Raw genomic sequence first — 21,247 nt, 5'->3', positions numbered from 1 at the left:
ACTGAGCACCCGAGCATGGTAGTGCCCGCTCATCACTAGTTACCAGTACTGAGCACCCGAGCATGGTAGTGCCCGCTCATCACTAATTATGAGTACCGAGCACAAGAGCATGGTAGTTCCAGCTCATCACTAATTATGAGTACCGAGCACAAGAGCATGGTAGTGCCCACTCATCACTAATTATGAGTACCGAGCACAAGAGCATGGTAGTGCCCGCTCATCACTAGTTACCAGTACTGAGCACCCGAGCATGGTAGTGCCTGCTTATGACTAGTTACATGTACCAAGAACCCAAGCATGGTAGTGCCCGCTCATCATTATTTACGAGTACTGAGCACAAGAGCATAGTAGTGCTCGCTCATAAGTAGTTACGAGTACTGAGCACCCGAGCATGGTAGTGCTCGGTCATCACTGTTTACGAGTACCGAGCACCCGAGCATGTTAGTGCCCGCTCATTACTAATTACAAGTACCGAGCACCCGAGCATGGTAGTGCTCACTCATCACTAGTTACAAGTAGAGTTGAGGGCGGTTCGTGGTTCGAGGTTCTCCAGTTCTAGGCTCGAGTGATTTTGGGGCATGTTCTAGATCGAACTAGAACTCGAGCTTTTTGCAAAAGCTCGATAGTTCTAGAAACGTTCGAGAATGGTTCTAGCAGCAAAAAACCAGCTAAATCCTAGCTTGGTTTCCGCTGTAATAGTGTAAGTCACTCTGTGAATCACACTATTATGACATTTCAGTGTATAGTGTGCGTGAACAGCGCCTTCAGATCACTGCTGTTTCTATAATGGCGATCGCCATTTTTTTTTTTTTTCTTGTCTTCCTTCCCTAAGCGCGCGCGTCTTGTGGGGCGGGCCAGCATGTCAGCCAATCACAGACACACACACAGCTAAGTGGACTTTGAGCCAGAGAAGCAACGGCATGTGTGATAGGATCTGCATGTCACATGTCCCTGCATTATAAAACCAGACATTTTCCTCCAGGACGCCATTATCTGCCTTCTGCGTCTTTGGTGTCAGACATCAGTGTCGCAGCTCCGTCCTGAGTCCTATCGCCGATACTGCTGTATGCGCTCCATACACAGCGTTAGACAGCTTAGGGAGAGCACATTCTAGCAGTCCTTTTAAGGGCTCAAACCGGCAGGGTCAGAGCCATAGGTGACAGGTCCTGCAAACAGCAACAGCGTCTGTGTAGCTAAGGTCAGGGATTTCCTCCCTGCATTTCACCATTAGGAGGGAATAGAAAGGCAGGCTTCCATTCCTCTACCCAGAGCACCACAATCCTGCCACTGTACCCTCCTGTCCTCTGCACACTCCAACTCATTATAACTAAGCCATTATACTAGCAAACACTCAGTGTACCTAGTGGCATCCTAAACGTGGCTATTGGACTTTGCTATAGTCACACTAGTGCAAAGACATTTGCAGAGCGCATCTGCCTGCATTGCACACTCCAACTTTTTTAAACTAAGCCATTATACTAGCAAACACTCAGTGTACCTAGTGGCATCCTAAACGTGGCTATTGTACTTTTGTCTAGTCACACTACTGCAAATCTATGTGCAGCACCTCTGCATGACACCCTCCTGCTCTGTTTTTAATAAGCTATAATGATAGCACAAAATACTGCCATTTTGTGGCATCATAGAACTGGCTGTTGTATTCCATTAGTGCCCCACTGGTGACAAGCTATTTCTAGCACCTCTACATCACACCCTCATGCACATTTTGCTACGCTAATGTTATAGCAAACTCATGGAATTCATTGCTGCATTTCATAATTCGGAGGGATAGAAAGTCAGGCTTCCTTTAGCTTTTCCTTCTGTTCATAGACAGCATCTCCAAGACAAATTTCCCCTCCACGTCTAAGTGTGGAGAGGCAGCTAGTGCGCATGCGTGTGCCGATGTACCCCAGCTGCAGCATAATTACAGTGTTTCGCCTAGTGAGTATGCTCAGCCTGACTGTGTTATTCCTGACGCTAAGTCTTCTTTTCGGGATACAGCGCATGCTCCCACACTAAGTGTGAAAAGCCTCTTTGCACAGGTGCTTGCATTCCGTGCCGGGTATAAGTCCTGTTTTGTGCCTAGACACCATGCTAAAGCTGATAGTCTTTTTTCAGAGACTGTATTTCATGCTACTGACCATGCTCAGGCACTTCCTGCATCAGAGACTAGGTCCGGTAATGAACTCTTTGGCCCTGCCCCTGATGTGTGGGTCCCATATAGACCACAGGGCATCAGGTGTCCTCCCAAATGGCTTGCAGAGGCCCACCCCTATGACTTGTCACCGCATTATTGATGGTCAGACGATGACTGGTGAGGTGTTTGGGTCATGGCAGCCATGAGGTCATAATTGAAGTTGCGTTTCCAAATAGGACACTAGTTATGCCACTCATGACGTGTCACTCTACTTTTGTCTCCAGGAGGTGCATTGTGGTCCACACTGGTTTGGGGCGGACCCAGGTTATAAAAGGGGCTGGAGCCAACAAGGAGGTGCGCAGTCGTCTATTATGCTCCGAAAGAGCACACCTCCATGTGTTGAACCCATTGCGGCTTTAGGCCAGAGGTAGGCAGGGATAGGGCGTCGATGCAGGCCGCCACCACAGTTGGTAACGCAGAACGGTTAAGACCAGCTCCTGTCCTACAAGTCCTGCTTGTGCAGCCCAGTGGCATTAACAGGCCTGCTGCTGCTGATGCGCCTGCAGTCCACAGGTGTGGCCCATATGCACACGGTCAGCGTACTCAATGGCCCCTGTGTTGTTAACAGGGAGTTCCTGGGCTGGGTGGGCGTGTGGACCCTGTGACGCTAACAGGGCTCACAGTCTCCAGATCCGAGTGGCGTCTAACTCGGTTCAGGCTACTATTAGTTTCATAGCCACACAGCTCTGTATCCTCCACCAAACCTTCCAGTTGCCAACCTATCCTTTTCCAACTGGGAGCACGGTGGACACTGACTGCTGATTGCGATATATACCTTTCTCTTTCTTTTCTTATTAATTTTCGTTATATAGCGGTAACATAGTATATACCACTTTATCCAAATCTGCCAGTCCCACTGTAACAGATGGTGTTTCTTCAGCAAATGTTACTGTTGCTTAACCACCAAATCCACGGACCAAAACTTTTTTCCCCTTTCCAACACACCTGTTCCCCTTTCCACCAGCATCTGTCCTTTTTAAACTCATTTTGGGATATGACCAAAAGTGCAACTGTGCAGGGACACCGTACTCAACGCCATCTCAGCACAGCAGCCAGCCCTCGGTCCCTCCGATGTGGACAAGTAAAAGACCATTTCCTCCTATCCATGACAAAGCGTTGAGATTCACTCTGTGCAGCACTGGTGTTTAGTGGAAAAGCAGATCTAAGATTGCGTACCACATTCTGCAGATACTCCTGTATACGTGCGTCCATTTCTGTGGCAGGAATTAGTTCGCCAAATTTTGTCTTGTACCGGGGATCTAACAGTGTGGCAACCCAGTATTCAGGATTACTTCAAATTCATACAATCCGAGGGTCATGTAGGTAGTGCAGCAAGAAGGCGCTCATGTGTCTTGTGCATCCAGGAGGACCAAGTCCTTGGTGTGTTGGTGGCAGAGAGGTGAGAATCGTGCCTCCTTCCTCTGCCCTCTACCCACAACCTCGCACAACCGAAATGTGAGCAAGCTCTCACTCATCTGCTGAGCCTTCCATGCCCATCGCCAGTTCATCCTCCATTTCTTCATGGGCTCCTGCACTTTCATCAACACTTTTTGCTGATACTATGCGCCCTTGTTAATCCCTCTCCCTCACCATGACTGCCGCATAGGTGCCGCTGACCATCTGGACCTCGTAGATCTTGTTATCCCTTCCGCATATGACTCCTCCTGTACTTCCTCCCCTTCCTCTTGTCCCAACACCTGACTCCGAATAATAATTACAGTGTGCTCCATCATGTAGATGATTTTTTTGTACAACCAATAATCCCCACTTTTGTGAAAAATATCTTAATTTTTATTCAATATAGAAAAATAACACATCACACCATTTGTGCATTATTACATAGATAATAAAGAACAATTGTCTTATGCCACCAGTTGGCAACCCCTGATCTTGAATATCAAGACCAGGGTTTACAATACAGTATTAAAGACAAATTGATACAATTTAAAAACATGTATCCAATAACTGGTTCACAAACGGACACAAATTCTACCCAGTGATTAGTTCACACAAGGACACAGATTGCAAGGTCCAAACTTAACTTGGTGACTCCCCAGATGGCTGTATTGGCACTTTCGTGCTGACACTGCGGTCATAATCATATATGTTCGTCTGGAGGACGGGAGCATGATATCTAAACAGTATTGACTGGAGTGCTGCTGATCTGTTCGTGTGGCGCCATGGACCTGCATATCCCCTAACTTTTCTATCTGACAACCTCCTGATGAACCACACGTCCTGTGTGGGGAAACGCGTCGAGGTGGAGACGTCTTATTGATAGGAAATATCTGATGGTTCACGACTCTGATTAAAGGACCTGTTTATACCCTGTGTGGATGCCCCTGGACGAACATATATGATTATGACCGCAGTGTCAGCACGAAAGTGCCAATACAGCCATCTGGGGAGTCACCAAGTTAAGTTTGGACCTTGCAATCTGTGTCCTTGTGTGAACTAATCACTGGGTAGAATTTGTGTCCGTTTGTGAACCAGTTATTAGATACATGTTTTTAAATTGTATCAATTTGTCTTTAATACTGTATTGTAAACCCTGGTCTTGATATTCAAGATCAGGGGTTGCCAACTGGTGGCATAAGACAATTGTTCTTTATTATCTATGTAATAATGCACAAATGGTGTGATGTGTTATTTTTCTATATTGAATAAAAATTAAGATATTTTTCACAAAAGTGGGGATTATTGGTTGTACAAATAGACTATAGGAATCCCCAGGGCCTAGAGCTAGTAAACTTTGATACCATCATGTAGATGACCAGAATTGTCATGCTGAGAATGGCATTGCCAGTGCTAAACATCTTCGTCGACATTTGTGAACTGTGTAGCAGGGTGCATAGGTCCTTGATCTGACACCACTCCAGCAGCGTGATCTGCACCACCTCTGGATCAAGTTATCCCAGGATATATGTCATACCGTATTTCAGCAGGGCTCTGCGGTGCTGCCACACACGCTGCAACATGTGCAGATTCAAATTCCTGCGTGTCGGAACATCGCATTTCCGGCGTTTAACTGCCAGACCCTAAGACTTCCGGAGTGATGAAAGTTGTTGAGCTGCTGGGTGCGAAGGATGAAAGTGAGCACATAGCGAGCGTGCCCGCTGCACAAGGCCATGTAGGCCGTGATGGTGTTTTAAAAATTGCTGGAGAATTCGGTTCAACACGTGAGCCCTAAAAGGCACGTGTGTCACATTGCCCTGAGGATGGCCCACAGCCAGGTTTGCATCATTGCTGCACACTGCTGTTAAGCCACCAACGGAGTCCGCTCCGTCAATTTGTACTCCGGTCGCCAGGTGACAACGTGTTCCTTTCGTGCATAGTGCTGATGATGGGAGAGGAGTCGATGCCAGCGGCGCATGTGGACGGAGGTTATGCTCACCCACTGGGCTGCATTACCTTGACAGATGCAGAATCTCTGGCTGAATGTAGCTGGTGGGTATCTCACAGATGAAATACCATCATTCAGCTACAACCAATGGGAAGACACCACACCCTTTTTTATGCCCATCCTGTCTGCAGACCACTGCCAGACATAGCTATGAACCTCTGGTTAATTTTACCCCCAGTTCAGTTTTAGGATTTTGTGTGCTTGTTACCTGACTACTTTTCCTGCTTGCTGTTTATGTACCTTGTTGGCCGATCCGCATTTCACCTCTGCTTGTTTTCTGATTAAGTCCTGGCCGTCCCATTGTGTTCCTGTTCCTCAATTAATGTTTTGACCCTGCCTGACTACTATTCTCTGGAATAGCGGTGTGACTCACATTTCCCATACATTTCAAAGTAAAACTTTGACCGCCTGATGGCCTTGAGCTGTGCTGCCAGCATAGTAAGGAGGTGTGTGGTATTCCTTGTGCGCAGTTACAAGGAAGGGTGGCCTGACCACACAGGGTTTGCACCAAGGTGGAGGACCCACACGAGGTTGAAGAGGCAGAAGCAGTGTATTAACTTCTACATACAGAACAAGGATTGAAACAACTCGTGGGGACGGCAAGACTTGTACAGCAGACCCTTCTCCATCTCTCACCATAGTTTGCCAGTGCCCAGTCAGTGACATGTAATGACCCTGTCTATGCTTACTGGTCCAAGTATCTGTGTTGAAATGCACCCTGTCGCACACAGAGTTTCTCAAGGAAGTGGTGATGTTGTGTGCGACATGCTGGTGTAGCGCGGGCATGCTTTTCTTGGAGAAGCAGTGGTGATTGGGCATCTGGTACTGGGGCACAGCGACAGACATAAGGTCTGTAAAATCCTGTGTGTCCACTAGGCGTAAAGGCAGCATTTCGGTAGCCAACAGCTTACAGAGGGATAGAGTCAACCACTTAGCTTTGTCATGGGTCGCAGTAAGTGGCCTTTTATTTGACCACATCTGAGGGACAGAGATCTGGCTGCTATCTGTAGACGATGTTGAGTAGGGTGTCCCTTGAAAAATGCAGGTTTGTGAGGAAAGTGCAGGCGGAGACATGATGTTGCCTTCATCTTGCCTTCAGATCTGTTCATCTTGTATCATTTTTAAAAAACACAGCAAGCAAGGGTTACTCCAAGCGGAGTCTACCTTTTTTCCAAAAATTGGGCACACAGACACCTTATCAGTGGCAGCACTTGTGCCCTAGTTGCAAACAGGATGTTTTGATTTGCATCAAGCACATTCAAAAATACGCCATAATTAACCGTCCCCAGCATGACACCGGGATAGGTGGATAAAGTCTTTGCTGAACCATGACTTGGTCATCTTGGCTCCTTTTAAAAACAATGTAAGCAAGGGTTACTCAAAGCGGAGCCTCCCTTTTTTCCAAAAATTGTGCCCCACACACACCCACCCATTCAGTGGCAGCACTTGTGCCCTAGTTGTACACTTCACAGCTAGATTTGCATCAAGCACATTCCAAATCCACAAGCATTTACTCTCCCCAGGATGACACAGGGGTTGTAAATTCCTTCTTGATCCATGACTTGTTAATTTGGATGAACGTCAGTCTGTCCACATTGTCACTGGACAGACGCGTGCGCTTATCTGTCAGCACACACCCAGCAGCACTGAAGACACGTTCAGAGACAACGCTGGCAGCTGGACACGACAAAATCTCCAAGGAGTAAGTGGAGAGCTCTGGCCATTTTTCTAGATTTGAAGCCCAAAATGAGCAAGGCTCTATTTGCAAAGTCATGGCATCGATGTTCATTTGTAGATACTCCTGTATCATCCTCTCCAGCCGTTGACTATGTGTCAGACTTGTTGTCTCTGGTGGCCTTGCAAAGGAGGGTCTAAAAAAATTATGAAAAGATTCCATTAAATTGCTGTTACCAGCACCAGATACGGTCCTACTGGTACATGTAGACTGTTGAAGATGACGAGACCGTCCCATGTTTGTCAAGTTACAACTGGGAGATTCCCTCCCTGCACCTGCACGGTTGTTTGGTGGAAAAGCCGATCTAAGATCGAGTAACAGCTTCTGCTGATACTCCTGCATAAGTGCGTACCTTTCTATGGCTGGAATTATGTCACAAAATTTGGACTTGTACCGGGGATCTAATAGTGTGGCAAGCCAATAGTCATCATCACTTCTAATTTTGACAATACGAGGGTCATGTTGGAGGTAGTGCAACAAGAAGGCACTCATGTGTCTTGCGCAGCCATGCGGACCAAGTCCACGCTGTGTTTGTGGCATAGAGGTGCTACCCGTTCTTTCTTCCTCTGACATCTCCCCCCAACCTCTTTCAACTGAAATTTGACCAAGGTCTCCCTCATCTGCTGAGTCTTCCATGTCCATGGACAGTTCGTCCTCCATATCTTCATGTCCTCCTGCACCTTCCTCAACATCTCGCCTGCTACCATGCGCCCTTGTTGATCCCTGTCCCCCATGGTCCCATGCCTGCCGCGTTGGTGATGATGAACGTCTGGACCTTGGTGATGTTGTTGTGTCTTGCGCATATGAATCCTCCTGTAGTTCCTCCCCTTCCTGTTGTCCCACCCCCTGACTCCGAATAGTGTTTAGCGTGTGCTCCAGCATGTAAATGACTGGAATCGTCATGCTGATAATGGCATTGTCAGCGCTAAACATATTCGTCGCCATGTCGAAACTGTGCAGAAGGGTGCATAGGTCCTTGATCTGAGACCACTCCATCAGGGTGATCTGCCCCACCTTTGCATCTCGTTGGCCCAGGCTGTACGTCATGACGTATTGCACCAGGGCTCTGCGGTGCTGCCACAGTCGCTGTAACATGTGGAGAGTTGAATTCCAGCGTGTCGCCACATCGCATTTCAGGCGATGAACCGGCAGGCCGAAAGACTTCTGGAGCGATGCAAGTCGCTCAGCTGCGGCGCTTGAACGGCGGAAGTGAGCAGACAATTTTTGTGCCCTGTTCAGAAGGCCATCTAGGCCGGGATAGTGTGTTAAAAATTGCTGGACGACAAGGTTCAACACGTGAGCCATACAAGGTACGTGTGTCACCTTGCCCAGGCGAAGGGCCGCACCCAGGTTTGCAGCATTGTCGCACACGGCCTTACCAGGCTGCAGGTTGAGTGGAGACAACCATTTATTAAACTCGGACCGCAGAGCTGACCACAACTCCTCAGCTGTGTGACTCTTATTCCCAAGACATGTCAAGCTAAAGACCGCCTGATGCCGTTGCGCTCTGCTGCCAGCATAGTAATGAGGGGTGCGTGATTCCTTCTGCGCAGTGAGAATGCTGGTGGCCTGACCAGGCAGGCTTGGGGCGGAGGTGGAGGACCCAGATGAGGTGGAGGATGCAGAAGCAGTGGCGGAACTTGGACAGACAGAGGATTGACACACAAGTCGTGGGGACGGCAAGACTTGTGCAGCAGACCCTTCACCATCTATCACCATAGTTACCCAGTGCCCAGTCAGCGACATGTAACGTCCCTGTCCATGCTTACTGGTCCAAGTATCGGTGGTGAAATGCACCCGTTCACACACAGAGTTTCTCAAGGAAGCGGTGATGTTGTGTGCGACATGCTGGTGTAGCGCGGGCACACCTTTCTTAGAGAAGTAGTGGCGACTAGGCATCTGGTACTGGGGCACAGCGACAGACATAAGGTCTCTAAAATCCTGTGTGTCCACTAGGCGGAAAGGCAGCATTTCGGTAGCCAACAGCTTACAGAGGGATAGAGTCAACCTCTTAGCTTTGTCATGGGTCGCAGGAAGTGGCCTTTTATTTGACCACATCTGAGGGACAGAGATCTGGCTGCTGTGTGTAGACGGTGTTGAGTAGGGTGTCCCTGGAAAAATGCAGGTTTGTGAGGAAAGTGCAGGCGGAGACATGATGTTGCCTTCATCCAACGTTGGTGCTATCGATGTTTGAGAGAGCTGTACACAATCACTTGTTTCCCCTTCCAAACCAACTGACGATCTACCAAGCAAACTGCCTGTTGCGGTTACAGTGGTGGAAGTTGTGGGTGGAAAAACAGGTGTGACAGCTGTCCCCACAGTCCTAGAAGTTGACGAGCGCGCGGATGCACTGGAAGGGGCAGGCGGTGGATGGTTGGCTCCGCTAGGCCGCATTGCAGCACGGTGAGCTTCCCACCAGGCCATATGATATTTATTCATGTGACGATTCATGGAAGAAGTTGTCAAACTGCTGAGGTTTTGACCTCTAGTAAGATAACCATGCCAAATGTTACAGATCACATAATTTGGGCGATCTTTTTTTATGTCAAAAAAGGACCAGGCTAGGCAAGGCTTAGAGGCCATGCGACCTGTTGATCCACCCCGAATAATGCTCAGAGGCAGAGTGGTGGCTGAGGATGCAGTTGTAGACGTGCTACCAGTGCTCCGACTGTGTCCAGGAAGGCGCAAAGTTACTTCGACGTCGGTTGCATCCTCCTCCACCGCCTCTGTTGACCTCCTCGAGTGTCTGACTGTGGGTTGACAGTAGGTGGGATCTAGAACTTCATCATCAATTGTTGTGTTTGCACTCCCCTTCCCCTCAGACCGAGCATCTTCTTGCCCTGACCGAATATTTAAGTTGTCATCCCAATCGGGTATCTGCGTCTCATCTTCATCAGTATGTTCCTCATTGTCTATAACCACAGTTGTTGGAAAGGCAGCATTTTGGTAGCCAACAGTTTGCAGATGATGAAAGTCAACCTCCAAGCCATGTCATGACCTTCTAAAAGCATGTAAAACACAGCGAGGGGACTCCAACCACAGTCTCCCTCGTTTCCACTAACTGGGCCACACACACCCCACTTGACTGGCATCAGTTGAGCCCCCTTTTGAAAAAGAAAAAGATGCTTTGCATGAAGCACTCTCAAAAATACGCGTGCCTTTCCCGTCCCCTGGCTGACCCAGGGGAAGAAAAGTCCTCTGAGAGCCATGACTTGTTCATCTTGGTTCTTTTAGAGACACAGCGAGGGGACTCCAACCACAGTCTCCCTCGTTTCCACTAACTGGGCCACACACACCCCACTTGACTGGCATCGGTTGACCCCCCCTTTTGAAAAAGAAAAAGATGCTTTGCATGAAGCACTCTCAAAAATACGCGTGCCTTTCCCGTCCCCTGGCTGACCCAGGGGAAGAAAAGTCCTCTGAGAGCCATGACTTGTTCATCTTGGTTCTTTTAGAGACACAGCGAGGGGACTCCAACCACAGTCTCCCTCGTTTCCACTAACTGGGCCACACACACCCCACTTGACTGGCATCGGTTGAGCCCCCTTTTGAAAAAGAAAAAGATGCTTTGCATGAAGCACTCTCAAAAATACGCGTGCCTTTCCCGTCCCCTGGCTGACCCAGGGGAAGAAAAGTCCTCTGAGAGCCATGACTTGTTCATCTTGGTTCTTTTAGAGACACAGCGAGGGGACTCCAACCACAGTCTCCCTCGTTTCCACTAACTGGGCCACACACACCCCACTTGACTGGCATCGGTTGAGCCCCCTTTTGAAAAAGAAAAAGATGCTTTGCATGAAGCACTCTCAAAAATACGCGTGCCTTTCCCGTCCCCTGGCTGACCCAGGGGAAGAAAAGTCCTCTGAGAGCCATGACTTGTTCATCTTGGTTCTTTTAGAGACACAGCGAGGGGACTCCAACCACAGTCTCCCTCGTTTCCACTAACTGGGCCACACACACCCCACTTGACTGGCATCGGTTGAGCCCCCTTTTGAAAAAGAAAAAGATGCTTTGCATGAAGCACTCTCAAAAATACGCGTGCCTTTCGCCTCCCCTGGCTGACCCAGGGGAAGAAAAGTCCTCTGAGAGCCATGTCCACATTGTCAGTGGACAGACATGTGTGCTTATCTGCCAGCAGACCCCCAGCAGCACTGAAGACAGGTTCCGAGAGAACGCTGGCTGCAGGACACGACAAGATCCCCAAGGCGTACGTGGCGAGCTCAGGCAATTTATCAAGATTGGAAGCCTAAAATGAGCAGGGCTCAAGTTGCACAATAATGGAATCGATGTTTCCTTGCATATACTCATATATCTGTGTGTCCTCCTCTTTTTCCTTGTCCTGCTCTTTTGTTTTCACATGAGTATATGTCCTTGTCACTTTCCCATGTGTTGTGAGTTGTTTGTCACCTTTTGGACACCTTTGAGGGTGTTTTCTAGGTGTTTTTCTGTGTTTGTGATTGCCTGCCATTGTTTCCTATGCAGTTCGAGTTCGGTTCGTCGAACGTTCGACGAGCCGAACTCGAACGGGACCTCCGTTCGGCGAACCGACCTCGAGCCGAACCGGGACCGGTTCGCTCATCTCTAGTTACAAGTACCGAGCACCCGAGCATGGTAGTGCTCGCTCATCACTAGTTACGAATACAGACCACCTGAGCATGGTAGTGCCCGCTCATCATTAGTTACAAGTACCGAGCGCCTGAGCATGGTAGTGCCCACTCATCACTAGTTACGAGTACCGAGCACCTAAGCATGGTAGTGCACACTCATCACTAGTTAGAGTACCGAGCACCTAAGCATGGTAGGGCTCGCTCATCACTAGTTACGAGTACTGAGCACCCGAGCATGGTAGTGCTCGCTCATCACTAGTTACGAGTACTGAGCACCTGAGCATGGTAGTGCTCGCTCATCACTAGTTACCAGTACTGAGCACCCGAGCATGGTAGTGCCCACTCATCACTAGTTACGAGTACTGAGCACCTGAGCATGGTAGTGCCCGCTCATCACTAGTTACCAGTACTGAGCACCCGAGCATGGTAGTGACCGCTCATCACTAGTTACCAGTACCGAGCACCTAAGCATGGTAGTGCCTACTCATGACTAATACTGAGTCTTTGAGCATGGTAGTGCCCACTCATCATTACTAACAATATTAGTGCATAAGTTAAAAGACATTAGTAAAAAAATTCCATGTCTAGAAACTTTCAGTCACTGTAAAATCGATTCCAAATGTGTAAGTACAGAGACTGGAATGCCAGGTAGATTGTCACGTTTTCAGCAGTTTTCTTTTTTGTAAATGTGCGGAATTTTTTCATCAAATTTTTCTCACTCCAAATCCATGAAATCCATGGGAGAGTCACACTAACAATTGCATGTGGAACGTTCAGATTTTGCTGCCAACTTTTCGCAGATTGGTGAAAAAAACCCCTCTGCGACGTTTGGATCTATCCTTTGATATCAATGGCAAATGGTAAAGGCTGGTACTGGACTGGTACGACAGTGCAACCACAGCAATGTACTATGCCTTTATGATCTATGCCATATATACAAGACACTATTAATTTAGTATCACCTTTTTCACACAGTTTGCTATATTCTAGAGGATTACAGTTATTTAATCTACTTTCTTAGATCAGCGTAAATCAAAATAACCAACATTTTAATTTGCAATATTTTAGGTTAAAAAAATATACTGATATTTTGTAAATTAAGAACTTTTTGACAAAACTTAGCTTATTTTATAAAGGTTGGCTTGTCACCCGCCGGTAATATTTTCTAATTTTTAGTTGTGACTTGTACAGTACAAATTTATTAAATTGTATTGTTTTGAAAATCCATATTTTTTAACCTCTTTTCCATCTGTGATTAATTAAACTTATTTTATTTTAGCGCCGTCAACCTTTCTAATTTATAATAAAGGTCAACGTTTTACCAATTAATAAACATTTTTATACATATATCTTTAAATTTAAAGATTTTTTTTTTTTAAATTAACAAACAAATTGGAAATGTAGTGGATCCATTGAAGTTATAAATCCGAAAAAACAAACAAAAACAATTTTTCTTATAAAATGATCAAAACTAACATGAACGTTAAAGGATAATATATAAAAAAAAATGACTAAAACATAAGAACAAAAGTAATAAAAAAATTCTCATGAAGGGAATTACAAAATTCCGTGGCATTAAAGGCAGGAGACTAATGGCAGTTAATTAGAATTCTAAATTTTCATTTTTTTCTATGAAGCAGAATTTTGTAAAAACAATTTTTAAGAAGTATTTATTGAAACAAAAGGAGTTAATTCCAATTTTTTTTTTCAGTGAATACATCTCTCCGGTGAATCTTTTCATTCAGTGTTGAAACTACAATAGTGATAATTTCTATTTCTAGGTAAACAAATGAATATTTCCCATTTTGTAAAAAAACCCTCAGCTTAAAGATTTTTTTAAGTTTATAATCTTTCTTTCTTCATCTTCATGTAAATAATAAGAAAATAATGGAATTTTATTGAAATCTGAATTTCTTAGAAAAGTCATAATAAACATAAAAAAACATAATAATTGAAATTACTCCATCCCCGATGTCCTATTTTTCATTTTTATTTTCAGCCTGTAAAATATTATTTTCAAAATTGTATTTTAGGAATTCATTGTGTAATGAAGCCATCCTTGAAAATGTAATATTCTTTTAGAAAAATCTTACTCTTGTAAAAAAAGGTAAAAAAAAATAATAATAAAAAAAAATACAAAATTCAAGATATATACTATTTAGAAATCTTCTCAAATGCAAAATATATTTACAACCGCTCTGATAGAATTTCTACGAAATTAAGAAAAATTTAGTCCCAAAATTTAAAAACGTAAAGATCTATTACTTTTCGGATTTGCCACATATAATATAAAATTCTTAGTGTAGGAGCGTCATGAATCGATAATTTAAGAAAAAAGATTGATCCATCGAAGAAAGATATAAAATAACCCATAATTAGCAAAATAGACAACAGTATAGATCCACTCTATAGATCCTGTCCTCTTCTTTATACATTGGCATGGCTACTAACAAAAAAGCACCTGTCAAATTGAAAAACCTTCAAAGAGTTCTCAACTAATTACGTGATTGCTCAACGTAAAAACTAGTTATACATCTTAATACATGAATTTAGTTGGCTTATACTTCGGCAAACAGTCAGTACATGACTTTTAATACTTATACTCACTCTTGAAACTGAAATATTCCAAGAAAAGGCCTGATAAACCAAGGCTGGCATGGCAGTAGATAGGTCCTCCTCCGGCTCTCCGAACTCGAGAGTGTAACCTAATGAATGAGGAAGAGCTCTACTCACTGTTAAGGCAATTTCCATCAGTGACGTGAGCGCTGCAGCTAGCCAATGTGATTACATTTTGGGATACGTCGGCCTTCCTGGGGCCGAGCTTCACAATCTCGTACCCAACAGGACAATGCTACTGGTTGGACCAGAAACTGTTGCCTTTTATGTCGAAATGTCAAGTCAGCAACAACGAGCTGAACTCCAGTTGACCTGAGAATATTTGTAGCGTTAAAATTACCAATAGCCAAAGTACAGCACTCTCTGTAGAATCCTACGAAGGCTTTTTGAGGTCTTTCTGCTAGCGTTTAACATTATTTTACAATTCTGTGAGGTTGATGATGGAGACTTTCTTAAGAAAGCGTAAAGAAACCTAAATTATAGGAAAACAGAAGAGCGCTGTACACAGCCGATCGGGGAACCTCCATTATACTGTATTTATATTATATAGCATTACATCACATAAACGCCGATCAGGAGCTTACATTATACTCTACTTATATTACTCAGAATTACACCCCATAGACCCCGATCAGGGAGCCTCCATTATACTCTACTTATGTTACTCATAATTACACCCCATAGATGTCAATTGGGGAGCCTACATTATACTGTACTGATATTACTCAGAATTACACCCCATGACACCAATCAGAGAATTTACATTATACTGTACTGATATTACTCAGAATTACACCCCACAGAGGCTGATCAGGGAGCCTACATTATACTGTACTTAAATTATTCAGATGTCCGCCCCATAGACGACGTTCGGAGAGCCTACATTATACTGTACTTATATTACTCAGATGTCCGCCCCATAAATGCCGATCAGAGAGCCTTCATTATACGTACAGTATAATGAAGGCTCTCTGATCTGCCTTTTTGGCATTATTGGCATTACATGTACCGTGTAATTATATTACTAAGAATTTCACCCAATAAACGCCGATCGGGGAGCCTACATTATACTGTACTCATATTACTCAGACTTGTACCCCATAGATGCCGATCGGGGAGTTTACATTCTACTGCACTTATATTACTCAGATGTACACCCCATAGTTGCCAATCGGGAGACTACATTATACTGTACTTATATTATTTATAATTATACCTCATGGATGCCAATCGGGGGACCTACATTATCCTCTACTTATATCACTCACAATTATACCTCATAGACGCTAATCGGGGAGCCTACATTATATTGTACTGATATTACTCAGATGTCCGCCCCATAGATGCTGATCGGGGAACCTACATTATACTGTATTTTTGTTACTCAGCATGACACCCCATAGATGCTTATCAGGAAGCCTACATCATACTCTACTTATATTACTCAGATGTACACCCCATAGATGCCAATTGGGAGCCTACATTATACTGTACTGATATTACTCAGAATTACACCCAATAAACACCAATCTTGGCGCCTACATTATACTGTCCTGACATTAGTCAGAATTACACCCCATAGACACCGATCAAGGCGCCTACATTATACTTTACTTATATAACTCAAAATGTCACCCCATAGATACCAAACAGGAGCCTACATTATACTGTACTGATATTACTCAGATGTACCCAACATAGATGTCAATTGGGAGCCTACATTATATTGTACTGAAATTACTCAGAATTACACCCCGTAGATGCCGATCAGGGAGCCTACAATATATTCTACTTATATTACTCAGATGTACACCCTATAGACGCTGATCAGGGAGCCTACATTACACTGTACATATATTACTCAATGGACACCCCGTTGATGCCGATCGGGGCCCCTACATTATAATGTACTTATATTACTCAGATGGACACCCCATAGATGCCGATTGGGGAGCCTACATTATACTGTACTTATACTCAGATGTACACCCCATAGATGCCGATCGGGGCCCCTACATTATACTGTACTTATATTACTCAGAATTACACCCAATAAACACCAATCAGGGCGCCTACATTATACTGTCCTGACATTAGTCAGAATTACACCCCATAGACACCGATCAAGGCGCCTACATTATACTTTACTTATATAACTCAAAATTTCACCCCATAGATACCAAACGGGAGCCTACATTATACTGTACTGATATTACTCAGATGTACACAACATAGATGTCAATTGGGAGCCTACATTATATTGTACTGAAATTACTCAGAATTACACCCCGTAGATGCCGATCAGGGAGCCTACAATATATTCTACTTATATTACTCAGATGTACATCCCATAGACGCTGATCGGGGAGCCTACATTACACTGTACATATATTACTCAATGGACACCCCGTCGATGCCGATCGGGGCCCCTACATTATAATGTACTTATATTACTCAGATGGACACCCCATAGATGCCGAATGGGGAGCCTACATTATACTGTACTTATACTCAGATGTACACCCCGTAGATGACGATCGGGGCCCCTACATTATAATGTACTTATATTACTCAGATGGACACCCCATAGATGATGATCAGGAAGCCTACATTACACTGTACATATATTACTCAATGGACACCCCGTACATGCCGATCGGGGCCCTTACATTATAATGTACTTATATTACTCAGATGGCCACCCCATAGATGATAATCAGGAAGCCTACATTACACTGTACATATATTACTCAGATGGACATCCCATAGATGCCGATTGGGCAGCCTACATTATACTGTACTTATACTCAGATGTACATCCCGTAGATGCCGATCGGGGCCCCTACATTATAATGTACTTATATTACTCAGATGGACACCCCATAGATGATAATCAGGAAGCCTACATTACACTGTACATATATTACTCAATGGACACCCCGTACATGCCGATCGGGGCCCTTACATTATAATGTACTTATATTACTCAGATAGACACCCCATAGATGCTGACTGGGGAGCCTACATTATACTGTACTTAAATTACTTAGATGGACACCCCATAGATGTTTATAGACCTATATATGACCTCTAGTTTTCAATCATTTAGTATACTGAGATACATAAATAGACACAATATTATGCAAAATCAGTACAAATTTTATTAATAAATAGAGGCGACACAGTGCATGAAGTGAGTTTTTAAAAACATATACACGAAAAACAGGAGAGTGTGATTGGTCTAACACAGATGTAATTCATATAATATGGCGCTGATCATGAGATAACAGTGATGAGAATTAGATACTAACAGCTCACCCTAACAATATATGTAGGTGCCCCTTTATATACTACATAGTACATAGTACCCCTACATATATTGTTAGGGTGAGCTGTTAGTATCTAATTGTCGTCAGTGTTATCTCATGATCAGCGCCATATTATATGAATTACATCTATGTTAGACCAATCACACTGTCCCGTTTTTCGTGTATATGTTTTTAAAAACTCACTTCATGCACTGTGTGTGTGCCCTCTATTTATTAATAAAATTTGTACTGCTTTTGCCTAATATTGTGTATATTTATGTATCTCATTATACTAATTGATTGAAAACTAGAGATCATATATAGGTCTATATTCGTATTTGGGAACCGTGGTGGATATGATAACTGTTTTGGTTACATTATGGATCTAAGGATTCAATTTTTGTTTTACCCCATAGATGTTGATCGAGGAGTCTACATTATATTGTACACATATAATGTAGATGTACACCCCATAGATACCGATCAGGGAGCCTACATTATACTGTACTGATATTACTCAATGGACACACCATAGATTCCGATCGAGGACCCCACAATATACTCGTACCTACCCAACAGGACAATTCTACTGGTTGGACCAGAAACTGTTGCCTTTTATGTTGAAATGTCAAGTCAATAACAACGATCTGAACTCCAGTTGACCTGAGAATATTTGTAGCGTTGAAATTACCAATAGGCAAAGTACAGCACTCACTGTAGAGTCCTAACAAAGTCTTTTTCAGGTCTTTCTGCTAATGTTTAACACTATTTTACAATTTTGTGAGGTTGAAGATGGTGACTTTCTTATGAAAGCGCAAGGAAACCTAAATTATAAGAAAACAGTAGAGGGCTGTACACAGCCGATTGGGGAGCCTCCATTATACCCTACTTATATCACTCAGAATTACACCCCATAGGTGCTGATCGGGGAGCCTCCATTATACCGTACTTATGTTACTCAGAATTACACCCCATAGACACCTATTCGAGAGCCTACATTATACTGTACTTATATCACTCAGAATTACACCCCATAGATGCCGATCGGGGAGCCTCCATTATACTGTACTTATATCACTCAAAATTACACCCGATAGATGTCAATCGAGTAGCCTCCATTATACTGTACTTATATCACTCAGAATTACACCCCATAGACACCGATTCGAGAGCCTACATTATACTTATATCACTCAGAATTACACCCCATAGACACTGATCGGTACACGTCAAACACTTTACAACGTCTGTCTTTTTTCCCTTAATGTTGGGTCTGATCCTAGTTCACAATATGTCTTCATACTTTTACTCATATATCCACAATAAAAAAAGCAATAAAACATTTTTCATTTCTTAACAAGCCACCTCAAGTGGAAGGATTCAAGTAAAGTATTATAATATAATTTACTAGAGTATTAGGGATTCAGCTAGAATATATTACTAGAGTATTAATTTTGGGGGAAAAGTAAAATCATAAAATAATAATAAAAAATGATTCCATGTTTACAGTTCATAATTTAAAAAAATACACTAAATATAATTAGTGGTATTTTAAGCTTAACCAACGTTATTGATTTACATTGAATATTATGATATTATTGTGACTTCTCGGAGCCATATTGTTTATATACCTGAACCATTTAATTTTATTATGCTGTATAAATAAAAAAAAATGTTTAAAAGAGATGAGAGTCTTCAGTGGTTAATACCTAACTGAATATATATATATATATATATATATATATATATATATATATATATATATATATATATATATATATATATATTGAAAATAATCATTGTTAGAAAGAGAAAGATATCGATCTACACTGGAAGCACAAGCGTTGAGTCCACTGGTGTAAGGATTAATATTCTTTCAATTTTTACAACAAAAAAAACTCTGAACGACGTGATCGAACTTTAAAGACAGAGAAATAACATATATAAGAGTAATTATAATTTTGTTGAGCCGGGTAAAAATATAATATAGCGACAAATTGTATAGAAAGGTAAAAAAACTAGTAAAAACTAATTCTCAAATAATTTTTAACTTTTTTTGATAATTGAGTTTAACAGAAAAAATTGATCATAACTCAAAATTTATCCAGTCTTTTAAACCTTGGCCAATAATTAGGTGATGACTGGAATTACAATAAATATTAAGAAATTAATGTAATTAATGGACCAGGTATAATCTTTTGCCTCATTATTCAGGTTGAGTTTTAAGTAATTTATTGATATCTTTAACTGACATCGTAGGACGCCGATCCGCGCGCCTAGGTAGTGATGAATTTTCAATTAGTAAAACTTTCATTTTAATTATTAAACATAGGACAGAAGAGCTGGGCCGACGTATATGTTAATAATAAGAAATCCATGTATCGGCTTCATTCTTGACCGCCGGGCCGCTGCTCATTATTGTTTACCAGAATCTTTTTATAGTCATCACTTTTTAATTGTGATTTCGAGATTTTTTGGCCCATACAGTTGACTTCTAGGATTGATAGCGTTAGCAACTATTATGGTTTCATAACATTAATTTTTAATTATTTTAGTTTTTTTTTAAAAAGAATAATTTCAAAAATGGAAAATATTTTTTTTTCCTGTGATTTCAAACCCTTCTATGAATTGTAACCAAAGCGTAAACTAATAAGTCTTTTAATTAAAATATTAAGTTATAAGCAGACAAAACTTGATCAAACTATCCCTTGGAAAAAAAGTTAGAAAAATCTGAATGGGAAAGAAATAATTATCAGAAAGGACAAAGTAATTTGAAATAATATTCAGGAATTCAAAAAAATATTATCGGAACCAAAAATTATTAGAAAAATAAGAAGACTAAAAGACAAAGATTCAAATTCTTTACCGTCTTTAGGATCTATAAGTGAAAACCTTGAGAAATGCATATACGTTACGGTAAAACTTTAGAAATTAAAAAATAAATAAATAAATATATATATAGAATTTAAAGAATTTGGCTGAGAAATTCTAAAAAAACGTTCAAAATGTAAAACTTACCGAGTCGGAATAAGGAGACGCTAACATGAAATCCAGTAAGAGTTTTGCCTGCGTCTGCCCGGAGTGAGAACTTGTAAGTTTGTGCGGATGTTCTCAGACTTCTCCAGCGATTGGAGATCAGTGTCCAGACATTGTGGTGCCAGCGAGCTAATGAGGTGTTCCTCCGCACTCCTCACCATCTCTCCCTCCCACTGCTTCTTCTGTAACCCTTGCAGGATCAGACAAGATCTGATTTAGGGCAACAGAATATTTTCTTCTGTAAGGAGCGGCTAAGTATATTGTTGAATTTTTGGCTTCCAGACGACACTTTTTCAAAAATTTCAGATGTTGATGTAACTGCTTTTTTTTTTAGTTTATTCGGCATTA

The 21,247-nt window shown here is 42.7% G+C and overlaps 1 long non-coding RNA gene across 1 annotated transcript in view; it reads right to left on the bottom strand.

Annotated features, from left to right (window-relative positions):
* LOC142272717 (uncharacterized) overlaps positions 1 to 21,011 on the bottom strand; it is a 118,491-nt gene extending 97,480 nt beyond the window's left edge. Inside the window, exon 1 of the long non-coding RNA XR_012737577.1 lies at positions 20,882 to 21,011. This is a non-coding gene — a long non-coding RNA (uncharacterized LOC142272717). The remainder of the gene's footprint in view (positions 1 to 20,881) is intronic.
* Positions 21,012 to 21,247: the final 236 nt, after the last annotated feature.

This window comes from Anomaloglossus baeobatrachus, chromosome 1, assembly GCF_048569485.1.
Source record: "Anomaloglossus baeobatrachus isolate aAnoBae1 chromosome 1, aAnoBae1.hap1, whole genome shotgun sequence".
Lineage (NCBI taxonomy): Eukaryota > Metazoa > Chordata > Amphibia > Anura > Aromobatidae > Anomaloglossus > Anomaloglossus baeobatrachus.
The sequence above is the reverse complement of the archived record's forward strand: the minus strand, read 5'-3'. Positions and strand labels throughout refer to the sequence as shown.